The 17,673-nt window shown below is 50.3% G+C and overlaps 1 long non-coding RNA gene across 1 annotated transcript; it reads left to right on the top strand.

Annotated features, from left to right (window-relative positions):
* Nucleotides 1–8,082: 8,082 nt before the first annotated feature.
* LOC144378307 (uncharacterized) lies at nt 8,083–10,097 on the top strand. Its single transcript, XR_013440006.1, has 2 exons — nt 8,083–9,723; nt 9,813–10,097. It is a non-coding gene; the product is annotated as an uncharacterized LOC144378307 (long non-coding RNA).
* Nucleotides 10,098–17,673: the final 7,576 nt, after the last annotated feature.

Here is a 17,673-nt window from a genome sequence, read left to right as displayed (position 1 = left end):
CTATAGTTTTGATTCCACAGGGCTGGCCTGTGTCTGCCTTCTCTGTTCTGCATTCTCAGTACTGAGAGTAGTGTCAGGCACACAGTAGGTATACAGTAAAGATTTGCTAGCTGAATAAAGATCAGTCATCAATGAAAGTAATGTCTAAACAAAAATGTCAGTCAGTGGATAAAGGGGATTCCAACATATGGTCCCTGCAGCAACCTGTTTCCAACCCATTTACTCTTAGAAGAAATCTACTCTCTTTTGCCTCTTGTCTCCAGGGAGGTTTACATCCGGGAAATGAGAACGGAAGTGACATTCAGTGAAGACCTATCAGAAGCCAGGATTGGCTTGTAGAGATAACCACAATGGTCCTTATTGTGGAGTCACGTGCTGGTACCATCCCTGTTCCTTATGTGACGTCCTTTAGGTCAATTAATCTTTTGCTTGAGAAACAGCCAGCTATGGCCACTGGGTTGGGATTTGAACCCAGTTCTCTGTGTCCTGAAAGCTCTTCACCCTACCACCCTCTATATCACCTGAACAGCTCCCATCACCGTGTGCTCACAGGGTTCAGGCTTAGCACTGAGGCTTTAGGTAAAAATTCAGGAGATTCATCGACTGGGATCAGAACCCAGGGCCGATGATTGTCACCCTGGGCCACTGGCCCATTCAATAGCTGTGACCTTCCTTTGTCTTTGGGCTCTGGTTTGTTCTCCTGGGAGGACAACAGTGTCCGTTGCCTCATCGGCGGTCACGGCACCAGTGGCCTGGGAAGGTTTTGGGTGATTCATGTGAGAGTGATGTTTGCAGCTGAGAATTCGCATCCTGTCTGCTGTCTGAAATGTTTATTGCAAAACCACTGACTGGTTGATATATGCAGGTGATGTGGGTGTTGTGCTGTGCCTCCTGGGTTCCATCCTGGCTCCGTCACTTCGTTGCGGGACAGTACCTCTGGAAGCCCGCCGGTCCATACCTGTGTGTGCACAGACACCTGTGGCCTCCCTCATGGCTTGTGATCAGGAGCTCCATGGGGTCTCTCTACCCAGCCCTCCCAGGAGCACTGGCTGTTGGAGATATTTTGACCATAACACCGAGTTAAACCAGAGGACCGTGAGTCAGACTGTCAGAGAAGACCCCCGAGAGAGGGATGGGAAAGGACCCGTGGTCCGACCACCTAGGAAGGCTGTGGATTCACCAGAGCAAGGTCATGGCCATTAACGTTTTCTACCTCTGTAAAATAGCAGTGAGAATTCTCACTCATGGGCATAAAATTGGGTGAAAACCCCTACAAGGACAATGATCCCAGTGGTTGATATTTATTGAATACTTAAATATGTTTTAGGTATTTTTCCAAGAACTGAAGACACATTAATAGTAAGGAAGTACACAGCAGAGGCTGTTATGATGTTCATTTTAAAGATGAAGGACCGGTGGCAAGTGCGTATTGGGGATCTCAAAGGAATTAATTAAATATGTGTTAGATGCTGAGATCTTTCAGGGGAAGGAGCGTCAGAATCACTGGGACCCAGTACACAATAAGTATGTGATACGCTTTAATTGTTGAATAAATGACAGAGACCCAGGTTAGTATTCTTTTTCTGTAAGAGCCCAAATAGCAAACATATTAGTCTTTGGACTCTATGGGGTCTCTGTTGCAATGTGTCAACTCTGACATAAACAGTGCAGAAGCAGCCAGAGACAAGATGGAAATAAACTAGCATACCCAGGTTCTAATTAAACCATTTCTACAATAGGACAGAGCTGGTTTGTCCACCTCTGAGGTATGTGCTACTGGTACTGATGTAGATAAAAATACCACTTATTAGATGCTTTCTATGAGCTGGGTACTGTTGTTAAGTACTTATATACATTATTTCATGAGATAGAGATGAGAGACAGGCAGGTTTAGATAGTGTATCCAGTTGGTAAGACCACAGCACCCAGACTCGGGAGATGCCGTTAGGATTTTGAACATTATCCAGGTGAAAATGTAAGTTAGTACTCAAAGTCTGGCTCGAGGGAGCTGGTTGTAAATGCAGACTGTTGGGCCCTCCTCAGAAATCTTGAATCAGAACATAAGTTTTCACAGGATTCCAGTGATTCTCAGGCATGCTAAAAAGCCAACCAGAGGCTCCTGATCCGTCACATTCAGAACAAATGCTGTTCACTATGCAGAAGTGTTTAACTTTTGTGAATAACAGAGCTAAGCTTTCCATCCATCTTGTGGGTGTCAACCTGCTGCCATCAGCATGTTGCCAGAACAGGACAAGGAAAGTCTGGGTGCTCCACAGAAGCTTCATTGTCTAACAGCTTCTGGAGGCTACTGGGAACATGTAGCCAAGGAGTTAATGTTGTTCCAACTTCCAGGCATTATAAATGTGTAAAGCATGATGGTCATTTCACCAAATGAAGTCAGAATTTGTTCGTCTACACTGAGATGAATACCCAGGTGGACATTTCTCAGAGGTTCCAAATTGGACTCCAGCATATTGGTTTACCTTTAAAAAAAAATTGTTTTTTTTTTTTTTTTTTTTTTGAGACAGACCAGGGAGGCCTACCGTAGCAGCTACCCTAGCGATGGCTTAATCTCATTGACAATCAGCTCAGCACACAAAGGAGAGAGAGGAATCACTCTGCTAACGAGCTCCCTGCCCTCCCGTCTCTGGAAGAATGTGGGCTGACAAGGACACAATTAAAAGGAGATTGATTTATTGAGCCGGAATGCTCTGGCCCCCTAATCTCAGCATCTCTGTTTCATGCAATCACCCTTTCCAAACAAGAGTCGGCCTACGCCAACGAAACTGGTCCTGGTCGCCGGGAGCCAGAGGTGGCTCAGCGCTAGAAGCTCATAAAGGAAAACCACATAAAAGAAGCCCTTTCCTGAACCAAGGCCTGGTAAGGATCTGGAATTTAGCAGGGACAGACCATCTAAACAAAAAGCAAGTGGTGGCAATGAACGCTGCCGCCCTGGGCTCCATGGGGGAAGTGGGTTAAGAAGAAAAGGGCAGGGAGCCCTGTGTTCCTCTTGGACATAATGAAACTGTAAATTTCTGTTAGAAATCGCAGGATCCTCAAGTGTCCGGAATGTTGATGGGGATGCCGGTGGGATTCCAGGGAAGAGAACAGTTCACGGATTTGCATTCAATCCTCCCTCTGAAGTATCTCACTGAACCGCTGAAACACATCTCAGCTCTGCACCTGCATAACGCGATTTATAATTGTGGGGACCGAGAGGGGCACCCAACAAATAGCGCCTCTCCTTTTCACCCGTGTTCAGGACTGATTGAGAAGAGAAACAAAAGACGGGGACAGATGGAGGTGGAAAGACAGCATCATCTTTGTCACCCATAAGGGGGATGCCGGAGAATGTCACTTACATCTGTGGGCTGGTAGATTTCTTGACCGGAGCCCCCAACCCATAAAGTCTGGCTGTTTCCAGGGTGGGCTGGGAGGAGGGGTGGTGGGAGATGCTCCCTGTGGGCAGGCTTGCTCCCGAGAGGAAGAGAAAGGGCAGGCTGTGGTGCCACCTGCCCCATTTCTCTTTCCAGATTCATCAGAATAAAACCATCAAGGCCTCCTCAGGGGGTGGGGACAGAGAGAAACCCGGAGTGAAGCAGGCCCTCTCCCACAGGGAAGGAGGACCTTCCCCCTTCACCGTGTTTTGAGATTATTGCCAGTAATAATAATAACAGGGATGATTCTGATGGAGGAAGATGTCAATTTACTGAGTACGACTCTGTTCAGGTTCTGGGAAGAATACCTTATCTCATTCAATCTTTACAGCTCATTGGGATAATTTTGTCTCTCTCTCTCTCTCTCTGCAGTAGATCAGAAAACTCAGAGAGGTCGTTTAACTTGCTCAAGACACACAGCCTGGCCGTGCTGGAGCCGCAGCACCAGCATGGCTCTCCCAGACTCCAGGGCCTCAATATCGCAGCGGCCTCACTGTATCTGCTGAGCGGATGAAGCGAGTGAATCAAAGGTGGAACTGAGGGTGACAGGTCTAGAGGTCTGACGGGCATGGGGGCATCTGGGTGAAGCATTGATAGGCTTTCCCAACTAAGAGGCTGCTCCTAAGGACTTTTTCTGGAAAGTTATGGCCTTGAGGCTCTGGTTTCCCTTCCAGGTGGCCAGTGGCCCAAACACAACTAGCCAGAGGAGCACCTGGACATCTCCCTGCTCCTGTCCAAAGGAGATGGGATAAACCTTCTGGGCCTGAGCTAGAAGTCTGACTAGTGGTTTGCAGAAGAGGAGAGCAGAGGGTGGCTGGCCATTAGCCTCCCCTCCCTGTGGGGTTTCCCGGCCTCCCGTCCATCTGGCCACCACATTCTCTGAGATCCCTCTCACCACTGGGCATTCAACAGAAACCAGAGCCCCTGAGCCCTGGCTTGTTCTCAACTCCGTGCGACTTGGTTCTGAATTCTTGCAGCACCTTGGTTACAGGGATCTGAGCTTCCTCCCTCTAGGAGAGGACCCAGCCCCTGTCCTGCTGTCCCCTGCCCGCTCCTGGCTTGGCCCTCACCCCGCCTGCCCTTCCCTTGGCTTATCTTAATCTTCCTCTGGAAACTCCTGTCACTTGGCATTTTTACCAGTTTCCTTCCTCGACCTCAGCCTCCCGCCCCACCCCAAGCTTCCTTTGCTTCTCAGCTTTCTTTCCAAAGATGTTGCCTTTCTTTTTTCCTCTTATTTGGTCCAATGTCACCTGACAGGGTGGCTGAAGCAGCATAGTGGGAGAGAAATATGTGCTGGCTCTCCACAGTTTTTTTTTTCTTTCTTTTCTTGAATGGGGCATTTGCTATCAATTTATGGAGTTGAACTGAAAGGTTAAGAATTTTCCACTTAAAAATCCATCTCTTCAGATTGGAACTGTTTCTTTTCTTTTTTTTTGTGGTCCACGTCTCTACAGATCCCATGTACACAGACTGTCCTGGGGAAGGTTTCTAGAGAGATGTCTGTCTAGAAAGTTCTGCTTCTACTTGAGCCTTGTGGAAGCTGATTTCACGGAGACGGGAGAACGAGTCCTTTTGTCCTCTTTAGGATTCCCTCTTAGAGAAGTCATGTCAAAACGAGGTGCTGACGACGTTGCTCCAGGTGGGGATGAGACCAAGAGGGTCAGGCCTAGGGTCCAGCTGCTCTTGAACCCCTCCAGGAGAGGCCTCTACGGAAATAACTGTCCACGGAACAAACAAGGCACAGGAACTTATTGATGGTGTCCAAACCGTCCTGTGAACCTGTGTACATCCAGACTCAACCCCATGGAGAGCTGCTGTCTTAAGCTTCCTCTGAAGGAATGTGGAGAACGCTGTGGTATCCCCACCGTCCTCACCAAGCGGCTGCAGCCATCCTCGGGCTGCCTTGGGTGTTGCATGCTGGGGACTCAGGGCTGTCCCTTCTCTGCATATTTGCTTTCACCCATAGGAGTCACGTTGCTGGGGAAAATAAGTGCTATGCCCTCTTCTTTCAATTGTACCCTGCGCCTGCATCCAATGAGCAATCATCAGGGATGAGAGGGACACCCCCATTTCAATGTGGGATCAACTCCGTAGCTGCTCCCAGTGGGCTCAGGCTTATGCTAGCCCCCAGCTAAGAGGGCATCTTGGCTTAGCTCCTCCTTTTCCTTTCTGCCCTCCTCACCACCTCAACAAGTCACGCGTACCCAAATCCTTCTCTCAGGCTCTGCTCCCAGGAAACCAGCTCGAAAACAGACCCCATGTCCAAATCAGCCCAAGGATCTTGCCCCACCAACGCCCACGCCTGACTCTCAGTCCTCCCTCTTCAGGTGAGGAAAGACCACACCCACCCAGAGAAGCAGGAGAGACTGCAGGGGGAGATCTGGCCCCAGCTCGGGAAAGGTCTGGACTCTGTGACCCTGGCTTGCTGGAGCTGCCACAGTGGAGGGTCACGGGCCTGTGCTGGTGCACGTTGGCGGGATCGAGATGGACAGTGCACCAAAATAGGGTGGGCGCGTCTAGGAGGAAGAAAGAGGAGTCTCTTCGAAGGAGCTGGGCTCTAGTTCCCAAGAAGCAGCAGCTGAGACGGAGGGAGTGCTTGGTCGGCCTGCAAGAGAAGAAGAGAGATGAGGAGGAGACCCCGGCTGTTTATCCCTGACCTTTTGGCCATCCTGAGCCGAAGCTCCATCTCATCCATCACAGGCATCTCTTATGGGGTGGGGTCGGGTGGGTGAGGAGGGATTGAGGGCTGGTGTGTTAGGAGAAGGGTACGGGAGGGTGGAGAGAGGGGCCCGCTCCTCCCAGAGCTCCACACTTACTTTCACCTTCCTCCCTACTTTATCTGACCCCTGGGATGGGGAATCCTTCATCCCCCTCCTCGCTGGGAAGCCTTGCCCTTTGCTTCTCTCTGCCTTCCTCCATGGCCCAGCTCCTGAATTCATTCAGTCCATAGGAAGTGCCTACTAGGGGCTGCGCACTTCTCTAGATCTGGGGGTTCATGAGCAAATTGCTGTCCTCAATTGTCACTCACAGTAAACGTGCAAAGAGGGCAGGCAGCTGTTGGTGAGCACTGTGATAAAAATGGAAGCAGAGTGCCCTGTGCTCATCACCAGGCTGCTTCTGTCTATCTTGCTGTGAGTCTCAACTGCCCTGAGAAATTGCAAGGGCTTTGGAGGTTGAGATCCCATCCGACACCTCTGTGCTGCCTCCGAGCCGCCTGATCCGGGCCTCACTGTCATAAGGCGTCAGTGCGAGCTTGTTGATTTCCCACAGAGACTGCACTTGGGCTTCTGCATTTGGGACCCACTGAAGGGTTCAACCCCATCGTAGCCTGTGGACTTCACCCGCTGCAGGAGGTGTGTGCGGTCGAGCAGACGTGGTCTCCGGGGCTCATGCTGCCTGCTGGTGTGTGGCCTGCAATGTCTCCCCCTCCGTGGCCTCAGTTCCCTTCTGTGCAGGACAGAGAGGGTGAGGATCCTGTCCTTCACAGGGGTGTGGAGGACACAGTGAGATGCTCCATCCTCCACAGCAGGAGGGTGCTGGGTCAAGTGGTCATTTTGGACAAAGCTGTGACCAGCAGCAGAGGACCTGAAAGAAGACAGACCTGAGGCTCAAGTGGTCTTGGCGATTGCTTCTGGGCTTGATGGAGTCCCTAGAGCAGGTCTTTAGGATCCAGCAGAGGCAAATGGCAGGAGGAGGGCTCTGATTCCAGCCTCCCCACCACCTTGGCCTGGCTTCCTGCCTCCAACAGATACCCTTCTGCTGTCCCTGTTTTCCTCCTTACTTAGGCTTGAGCTCCCGGCTCACCTTGGCTTCCTCCTCTCTCTTCCCCTCTATGCAGAGCCAGGCTCCCACCTCCTGTAATATTTCTCTCCGGCCCCCATGGCTCCAATCCTTGGCCCACTGCCAGCCAGCACCGGGTCCTCCCTGGGCCTCTGGTGGCCGGTGTACCTGCCTCGCCAGCATCTCGGCTCCAGCATCTCCTGCCTACCGCCCATCTGGCCCACGCAAGGCCCAGCTTCCTCAGGAAAAATAGCTCAGACTCCTCCTGCCGGCATCCGGAGCTCTGGGCTCTGCAACCCACTCCACCTTCGCACCTTCTATCCCTGCCACCTGGACACGTCCCATCTGTCCCTGGCTCCGAGCTTTCCTCACGTCGTTCCTGCTGGTAAAGAGGCCACGCTCACCCTGTTCTTCAAGGCTGAGCCAGACGTCGCCCCAGCGCCAGGACTGAGCAGGAGAGGACGCTCGCCTCCGCACTTTGTGCCGGAATCTTGACACTGGGGTCCTGCTCGGGGGCCCAGGGATCCCTGCGCTTTCATGATGTCAGTGAGGAAGTTGGAGCTCCTGTGGGAAACCCATGTTCTTTGGGAACATCCTTCCTAAGTTCTCTCTGGTGGTCTACACTCCTGGATCACCTGGGATGTCACAGATGTATGAACCTGTAGGATGCAGGGCCAGTGGGAGGAGGGAAGCAGGACACTTGGCACAGCACAAGGGATGACTGTGGTTGTAACCACGGAAGCGTGGGCAGGGCCGGGGGCAGGTGGTGGAAAGCTGCACGTCCCACACAACGCTTCCTTTTCTGGGATTCTCCAAACTTGCTGCAAAGATGACACTCTTGAGCAAGAGGCACTTCTGGGGAACCCAGGGAGGTGCTGGTTCTTACATCTGTGACATCCCAGGTGACCTGGGAGTGGGAAGACCATGGCAGCATGACATGGCTTCTTCAGGGACTGTGGGAGGGTTTGGTTCCCGTGAAAGATGGGGAGTGTGGTTTCTAGTCAGCTCCATGCTGGTTTTATTGCAGGGCGGCCTGGGAGTTTTCGGATGGCACCCAGGATGAGCTTCTCCTGTCTGAGAAGTTCTTGGGGGAAGAACCCTAAAATCCTCCTTTTTGATATCTCCAGCCCAATGCCTGCGCAAGCAGTTGTTGATTTAAATTGAGATACTCAGAGGACAGGGAGTGGAATGTACAGGCAGGTGTGTTTCTGGTTTTACCTTTGATTTGCATTTTGACCATGGGAGATACATACCCTCTGATAAACCCGCAGACACATACAGAAAATAGGGCTCAGAGAGGGTGAGTGAAAACATCAGATCTGGGTCTCAGAGTTCCTGGCTGAAAGTTTAGAGGTCTGTTAAGTCTTCCAAACCAGGCACTCTGCAGAGTAAGTTCCTATGACGCGACTCAGGCTGAACAGGGAGAATCTGGGGAATCAGGTTGCAGACTCCTCTGTATTGACTCCAAAAGGAAAATTTTATAGTTTGAGAGTCTGAGCTGATGCCAGGACCCTCTCTCCTTCTTGACAAAATCTCCGCAAAACATCTTGGCCATGCATAAATAGCCAACAGTCACCAGGACGCGCAAAGCCATTCCAGGATCCCCAAGCCTAGATAGAACCCTCAGAAACCATGCATCATCTGAACGCCTGGAGCAGGGCACTCCAGTCCCTTAGAAGTTTGGAGAATTCTCAGATGGTGTTCACCCCACTCGGAAGGCAGCGGTGGTTGTTGGTAGGGTGTAGTCTACAACCCACAGCCTTCCCTACTGTGTGTGCATCCATCTCTACACAGAACCCCGTGTGGAGTTGGTATCATTTCCTCTCCTTACAAACGAGGAAATGATGCTCTGATTAAATTACTTGCCCAAGTTCCTGCAGCTGGTGACGGACAGACATGGAATCCAAGTTCACATTCGCTCTTCATCCAAGCACTACATTCTCAGCCACTACACCCTCAAGCCCCTGAGTAGACAGTGCTGATGGAAGGGGGCTGCCTCAGGAGGCAGAGGGCCGGATGCCAAATGTCTAGGACAGATAGCAAAGCTGTCACAGTTGAGAGAGGAGTGGATTGCTCCCGAGCAAGTGCAGGGCTGCCCCGGGGGGGTGCCAGGTGGCTTCACCCTGCAGTCGGAGCAGGATGAGACCTCATAGGAAAAGGGACTCAGGATGAACCCTGCCAGAAAAGTCCACTCCGTCACCAGCCCCGTCTTAGGTCATATTTCAAAGACTGGCTCAGGGCCACTGGCTGGGGCGCAGGGCTGTGAGATCATGGCTGAGCAATCCGACTTTCAAATACATAAGGACCAACTTGGGAGTTTTATCGCTTTTCTGCCGCCCAGGCATGAAGTCAGCTGGCCTGCGTGTGACGGGGAGAGTCTCACTTGTAATTAGCTGGGTGGGTTTCTTTCTTTTTCTCTCTCTCTCTCTTTTTTTAATGTTCTGCCTAGACTGCGGTGCGTGTGCGCCCGCCTGCTCCCTCGAGCTGCCCCGCAGCAGTAGCGGAGGTGAGTCATAGCCAGAAAATCTAGAAGGCTCGTGGGGCGGGGGGATGGAGAGCGGTGGAGAAATATAAATTATCGTGATCGTCTTTCAGGCACACTCCAGTTAATTATTGCACATTTGCCAGCTGCACAGCGCCTTCATCCACGCGGAGCCAGAGGTGACGGTTGGAGAGGGAAACGAGACGTTCCCTGAAGGGGCGGGCCCCTGGCAGCCCCCATGGTCTTGGAGGGAGGCTGGGGTGAAATTCCCAGCACCAGCTGGAACCTGTGCAGATTTGCTCGCAGACACTTGGGTGTGAGAAGCCTCACGTTTTTCTTTATTTTTCTAAAGCAAATAAATCTGGCTTTGTTCTCCACCTGCCGGTGCTGGCAGGAAACCCGTTCCTAGTTATGTCTTTCTGGGGCATGAGTGGGAGGGAGCTCTGCCTTCCTTGGGGAACATAAGGGATCCCAGGGAAACAGGCTGCTCCGCAAGATCTAGGGGCAAGCGGTTGGCCTGGGTTCACGAGGGGCGAAGCCTGGCTGGTCATTGGGAAGTGCCGTTTGAAGGAGCCGCATTTTCTCCCTAGGTGCACGCTCCGCTGTCCCCATCCCTCCTCCCTGGCTGCAGGTTCTGCCCTCAGAGACTTCCAGACCACCGCCTTTCCCTGATCTCAGGGAAGCTGCATAACAGCTGGGTTTGGGTGACCTCTCCTTAGTTTTGGCACCAGCAGGATGCTTCCCCTCCTGGGCCATCTCACCTCTTTAGGCTGAAGGGAAAGGAAAGCGGATAAAGAAAAGCACGAGTTCTGTTTAAGGTTCTCCCTGGTGTTAAATGACCCTGTCGCTCTCTGGGCTTCTTCTTAGCAAGGACAAGATAGGACCACGCTTCCCTGACTTTCTTCTCCCCTGCTGACTGGCCCTGAGCCAGTTATTTAAACTCTCTGAGGCCTGGATTCTCCTTTAAAGTCAGGATATGCAACCCCCAGGGCAGGAGTACCAGGAGGATTCAAGGGTTTGTCACGGGTCGGTCACGGGGCACAGATTCTCGCCTGGAGGTGGGAGATGGTGAACTCCCTGAGGGTGCCTGTCGCTTCTCCATCCTTGAGGACAGGGACGCAGTTTATCCCAGTCTCCTCGGCAGCTGGTCACTCCGTGGCTATCCAAAAATGTTTCATTGGCCGAATGGCTGAAGAAGGTGATGGTTGAGGAGGGCTGAGAGGACCCGCCTCCTTCATCCACCCGGACACCTGGCCCTCACGCTGCATGTCTGTCTATCTACATGCCTCTCCGGATGTGCAGCGTGTGCCTCGATGACGTCAAGACGCTATCAGCCGTGGTAATGGGACCCAAGACTTGGATTTGCTCTCCCTGGGCACCAAAATCCAGACCCGTGTAAATGGGAGACTGTATCCATCTCGAGCACAGGCTATTTTTTTTTTTTAATAGGTATGTGCTTCTCCATTGCCCAGCCTTTCCTAAAGGTTCATTTCTGGGACTTTCTGTCCCTTACTGTCTTGGTAGCAGTGAGGTTTATAAGGAGGCGTGCTAAAGAGGATTTTGATGGGCCTCAGAGAAATCTCACGTGATAAGCATGTGACTTTCTCTTGGGTGGTCAGTGGACAGCTCAGGCACACAGAGCTGAGGTGGCTTCTCCACTCAGTCATTTTGGGACACTCTGACATGATGGACTATGGTCTGCAGGCACTGGCTGGGGTCCTTCCAGGTACTGGCCAGCACCTCCCTGCCTCCCCACTTTCCCTACCTGACACAGATGTGGTCCTGACATTCCTGGGCTCCTCACCCGATTCCCATGTCCTCCAGCACCCACCTCTCTGATCCAGTCATTCTCCTGCCAAGCCAGGGGACCCTGATGTAGGGATGGGCCTATCTCCCCTGTCCCCCCACCCCCCACTTTTCCTTCCTGTTTTATGGTTAAATTCTGTACTCTTTGCCTTTCGAGCCCTTTCAGAATATCAAGAAAACTATTTTGAAAAGGAAAAAAGTGAAGCATACCCTGTGTTTAGGTTTTCATAATCCCACCTCTTCTCAAGGTCATGTGATGCTCAAACTGACCCTGGGAAAGGTCTGCCTGGCATGAGAAACGATAGCACCCAGTGGGTTCTTGTCTTAGTCTGTTTTCTGTTGCTATAACACAACACCACAGACCAGGTAATTTATAAAGAAAATTTTCTTACAGTTCTGGAGGCTGGGAAGTCCAGGCTCAAGGTGCTGGTGTCTGGTGAGGGCCTTTGTACTGTGTCATAACATGGTGGAGGGCAACACGTGGTGACAGGGTGAAGGACTTGCCAGGCTCCTCCTACTTTTCCAGAGGTGGAGTGGGGGTGTGTGTGTGCCTGGCCCTCTGTTTGGACCTCTTCTCTCTGCTCCTGCTTCTGTCTTTCTTCTTCTTCAGTGGTTGCTTTTCCCATTCCCAGTGGGAAAAGAAGTTTGGGAAACACAGAGCAGAGAATAAGCTGGGACCTCAGTGGGGAAGAAACCCTTGGAAGTTCTAGGAGGAAGGGGCCTGTCAGGGCCTCCAGGGCCTGGTTCTCAGTGTTCATGAAATTGCAGAAGCTGATCTAAGGGACACTGGCCCTCACCCCCACTAATCGATGCCTTCACATCCAGGGCCACATTAGGACGTCTAGGAGTTTGAGATACTTGTGCTTCTGTGGGCCTCTTCCTCCATAAAAGCCTATGAAAAGAACTGAATGGACTGGCAGAGGTCCTAACCATTTCATTCTTTTCTGATGTAAGAAAAAATTTTTTTTAAAAAACCATTCAACCCTATAGATTCGTTCATTTTTCCTATGGATTGTAAAGAAATGAAAATGTTCCTGGAGTTTCCTAGAAGCAGGTGGGCTCTGGGCACTGTGCCCACCTGCCTCGTGGAGGAGTCTGCCCAGTGCTCACAAAGTGAGAGGAGACACTGAATCTGGCTGGAACCGGCCAGTGGTTCTGACACCCGTCTGGTGTCTAGATGCAGCTTCTCTCAGCTGAGACTGAGAGGTCGCTGGGACACAGTCCGTGGCCAAGGCAGAAGCCAGGAGTCTGTGGCCTGGATCTGATGGGGCACACAGAAGCCTGCGTCCTGCAGCCCTGAGCCTGGCTCTCACACTTCTGCACCTGCGGTTTCCTCATCTGGATTTGTCGTTCCTCCTTCAGTCCTAGACCTTGGCTGCGTCCTTTCTCCCAGCCCGGGGAGTGTGAGACTGAGGTAGCACACCTGGGAACCCTGTGCTCTGTTTGGGATCAACTAAGTGGAATTGCCATTTTGTGGGTCAGAGATCATTGCCGACATTTACATACAAGTTTCCCATCTCACACGTGAGTTTTCTGGTCTTGTGAGCTGATCTCTCCAGGAGGCTGTCAGTGCTGAGTGGTAGAGACTGTAACTTGGACATGGTTGTGTCCCCAGTAGCTAGGTCACTGCCTTCTAAGTTCTTGATGAGTGAGTGGGTGATTTAGCCCCAAAGGAAGGCCACCCTTATGACACACTCCCTGTCCTGTTCATTCTGTGAAGTTTCTTGAACTTGAACAGGTGCTGTGATCTGTCTCCCAAGAATCCAGGTGTTGGAAGCTTGGAGCCTGGTATGGTGATATGAAAGGTGATGGAATCTTCTGGTTCCTACGCCATTAGGAGAACATCTCTTTGGAAAGGAATAATGCTGTCTTGGAGTGAGTTCTCTCAAGAGTGAGCTGTTGTAATCCTGAGCCCGCCCCGAATCTCTCTGTGACTTCCCATCTGGTGATTCGATCTCTCGCTCCTTCCTGCACATGCTCCTGCCATGATCTATCTACATGAGGCTGTCACCAAATGATGGGAATCCCAATCTTGGACTTTCAGCCCCCCAAACTGTGAGCTACTTTCTTTATAAAGTAGACTGCCTCTGGTAGTTCATTATAGTAACATAAAAGAGATTCATACAAGAGACATCAGAATTTCCTGGAGGGTTTGGTAAAACAGATCCCTGGGCTCATCCCAGGGTGTCTGGCTCTGGAGGGCAGTTCTAACAAGTTTCAGGTGGGGCTGCTGCCGGCCACCCTGCTTTGAGAACCACTGCTTTAGATTAATAGTTCTCTCCTGGGATGGGGAGAAGTTTAGTCATGAGTATTTTAAAAAATACAAAAATCCCTCCTCTACCAGGTTGAATTGAGTTCTCCCCTAAATTCATGTCCACCCAGAACCTGTGGATATGACCTTATCTGGAACTAGAATCTTTGCAGATGTGATGAGATTAAGATACGGTCATTCGGGATCTGAGTGAATCCAAAGTCCACTCTGACTGGTGTTCTTAGGAGAAGAGGGAGAGACAGCAAGACCCTGGGTGAAAGCCATGGAGACAGAGATTGGAGTGATGTATCTACCAGATGAGGAATATCCAGGACGCCCAGTCACCCCAGAAGACAGGTGAGGAGTGTGGGGACAGCTTCTCCCAGGAGGAGCCAATCCTGTCAACACCTTCCTTTTAAACTTCCAGCCTCCGAAACTGCAAGAGAATTTCTGTTGTTTTAAGCCGTCTAGTTTGTGATAGTCTCTCATAGCAGCCCTAGGATTAAGCCCTGAAGATCCAAAAATCCAAACCAGAGCTCTTCTGCCCAAGGGGCCACAACCACCCAGAGGTGCCACATGGAGCAGTTCTATGGGGACCTGGTGCAATCACAGGTTTCTAGGTTCTGGCCCCAAGAGTCTACTTTTGTAGCTTGTATCTGCGTCCTGGAAATCACATTTTAACAAACCTCCCAGGTAATTAATTGGCATTAAAGACCTTATTTAATAAAACAGGTCGGGGCGGAGGGGGGGAAGGTACGTGAAATTGTAAAGTAGGCAAATCATACCTTTGACTCTATAAACGGAGGGATCTGACATTTTTGTATCATGGATCCTTTGGCAATTTGAATATGTCCTTTGGCAATTTCCATCTGTTGAAGCCCACAGATCCATCTCGGGAATAAAATGTGACTCCTGGAAGAATATGTGGGATGGCAAAGCAAGCCAATTATATTGAAATATGGCAATAAGAATATTTTTTTAAAACCCCAGTTTTCCTATAGTACTATATTAACATAGGACAGAAGTTAGCAGCGGGTCTATTGACGACTGTACTTTTGAAGTGGTGATGAATTTTCTGGCAAACTGCAGCTGTAAAGAAATAATAATAAAAAAAACCCCCTGTGATTTCTATCCATGTGATGTCACAGGAACTGCTTATCTATGACTGTGATTTATGGTCTGTATTCATCATCAAATCCATTTCAGTTAGAATGAGAAGACCCAAAGATGAAATTCGCCTCCAAGTTCACGGTCCCATTGAAGTCTACATTCCAAGTCTCTTAAAATCCATGTACCTTCAGCTAAGGATGCCCGGAGGTCAGCTCCAACTTCCCCACATCTGTGCCCCTGCCACCCTGCAAGCCCACAGCCAATGGAGATGGTTTTTCCCTCTGTTCACATCTAACTGTCCTCAGAGGCTACATGGTAGGGAGGACGACACGGGGGGTTTAGAGCCAGGTGATCCGTGGGTTCAACTCCCTCCCACCCAACTTAGCAACTGCATAACCTCAATCCAAGCCTCACTGATCACATTCATATCAACCTTGTGGGTCTAAGTCGGAGTAAAGATGGTGTTTATAAAGTGTTGGATCCACAGTAGGTGCTCAATAAAGACTAAATGCCATTGATTCCAAGTGGTTTTTGCCCACAAGTGTTTTTAAAAAGTGTTTCCAGAGTCAGGAGACCCTGACGTTTTAATGAGAAGTCTTAGTATTTCAGGCAAGAGATGGAGAGAGCGGATTGGATGAGAGGGGTAAGAATTCCTCTATCCCCCTGTGGTGGAGCTAGGCAGATTCATTCAACAGTCTTTCAAAGAAACTGCTAACACTGACCCACTGTATGAGCTTTTGGATCCAGAGGGACACCAGGAAGGTCTGCTGGCCCCTGGACAGAGCGTCTGCAGCCCCCTGAGGTCCAGCCAGCCTGCTTGCTACTGTGGAAGTGACTCTGCCAGGCAGACTCTGTCTAGCAGCCAAGGTGCTTGCAGCGGCCTGGTCACTCAGTGAGTGTAGCCTGTGCCCAGCCTGGTGTGAGCCCAGGGTGTCGGGGACAGGCAGCCAGACGGATAAACACTCCGCCACTCTGTCCTGGCCTGTGCTTGCCCCGCGCCTGTTCCTAGTGAAGCCCAAGTGTGTGAGGGCCTCTGAAGGATCTAACGCTGGCCTCCACTTGCCAAGTTTGCTCCACTGGCTGTGCTTTGGGGCCACTGAGGGAGCAGTCTGCAAAGCCACAGGACCGCCCTCCAGCATTGCCTCTTTCGGACTCTCTGAGGTTAGAGCTGGCCTTTCAGGGCTCTGGGGACTCACACCCCTCTGACTGAGGCCACTGTGGGCTTGGAGTTTTACTGCTGCAGGATCTGGTGACAACGCTCAGGTAAGCGGTGACTGTGACTACAGAGAGAGAAAGGGAGCTACTCATGCCCTGGCTCGTGCCATCCAAAACAAAAGCTTCCTGAATGTAGCCACCACTTTATCCCCACCCCCACTGATGGTGACAATAATCTTTGTGAGGCAGCATCAAGATACAAGGGGAGCAAAGGGGTTCAGGTCAGGTGTCCTGAACTAATCAGTTTGTACTTCTACCAGTGCTATCTGTGTGACCTGGGACGAGGCACTAATCTCTCTGAGCCTCACTTTTTGCCCAAAGAGTAGCACAGATGGGCAGTGGGGCCTCCTTATCTGTGCAATAATGGAAAAGAAGGCTTGAACCTCCCCTTCTCCTTCCACAGCCCGTAAAAATCCCCAACCGTCTGACTTCAAGCTCCAACTCCCTCCTTTCCTAGACCCTATCAATCCTACCAGAAGCCCATCTCTTCTGAGAGTTCAAAATGTACGCACAATGTACCAAGAATCGCATTAGTAGACTGGACCCAAGTGTAGGGTTCATTGTTTTTGTTTTTATTCTGCTTTTGGTTTTGACAGAAGAAAGAGAGGTGAGGGATCTGCACCGCAGACATTTGATCAAGCGGGTCGTAGGTATTATACAGTCTATAAAATATCCTGCGGCCATTCCTCGCTGGGATCTCGTCGTCTCCTCACCTATCCAGTCCAAATCTATTGCCGACTGTGGTCCTCTCTCCCTATTCTCTGTTTTCTCACCTCCTTCAAGTTCCTCAAAGCCCTTGTCCCACAGAACACTCTTACCCCTCCAAGTGGATTTTTTCCTACTTGATGTTAATAGTGATAATCATAAGACATCATTTCCCATGAAGATGACATGAGATAATGTAAAAAAGTGTTTGTGAAATGCAAGGTGTCATACAAATTCATCCACCCAGACATTCATTCATGCAATGAACATCTGTGAAGAATTTACTAGGTGCTGGGGATACTGAGAAAAACAAGATGTCTTCAGGGAATTCACTGTCTATTGAGATGTTAGGAATTTATTGCAACAAAGTATAGTAAATATCACACTGCATTACATCTCACACGTAATGTGACAAAGAAAGAATCGATTCACCTTGCTGTAAATACGATGGAGTAGATATTGGAAGTATAATCCAGACAAGACAAGTTCAAAGTGTTCTTCTGAGCATTTTGGAGGAAAAAAAAAAAGCTATTGATTGGTCCAGTCCCTGTAATTATGTTGACAACTACTTGTATCTTCTGTATGTTTACAGAGTCAGATCTGTGTTCAGAGTCAGAAATCTTCTGCGTGGGCCAGGTATTTGACTTCTGAGAATCTCATTTTTCTCACTTTTCCAACTCATATGAGAATCCTCCATAAGGTTGCCGTAGACACTGAAAGAAATTCATCCACTCATTCATTCATCGAGCAGTAATCGAGTGACTACTACGTGCTGGACTGTGATTTAGCATGATATGCCTTGTTAACTGGCACCTAGAAGACACGCAACTTTGTGTTGGTCAGTTTTTGTTGCTGTGACCAAAATACCTGACAAGAACAACTTAGAG

This window comes from Ictidomys tridecemlineatus, chromosome 6, assembly GCF_052094955.1.
Source record: "Ictidomys tridecemlineatus isolate mIctTri1 chromosome 6, mIctTri1.hap1, whole genome shotgun sequence".
NCBI lineage: Eukaryota > Metazoa > Chordata > Mammalia > Rodentia > Sciuridae > Ictidomys > Ictidomys tridecemlineatus.
The sequence above is the reverse complement of the archived record's forward strand: the minus strand, read 5'-3'. Positions and strand labels throughout refer to the sequence as shown.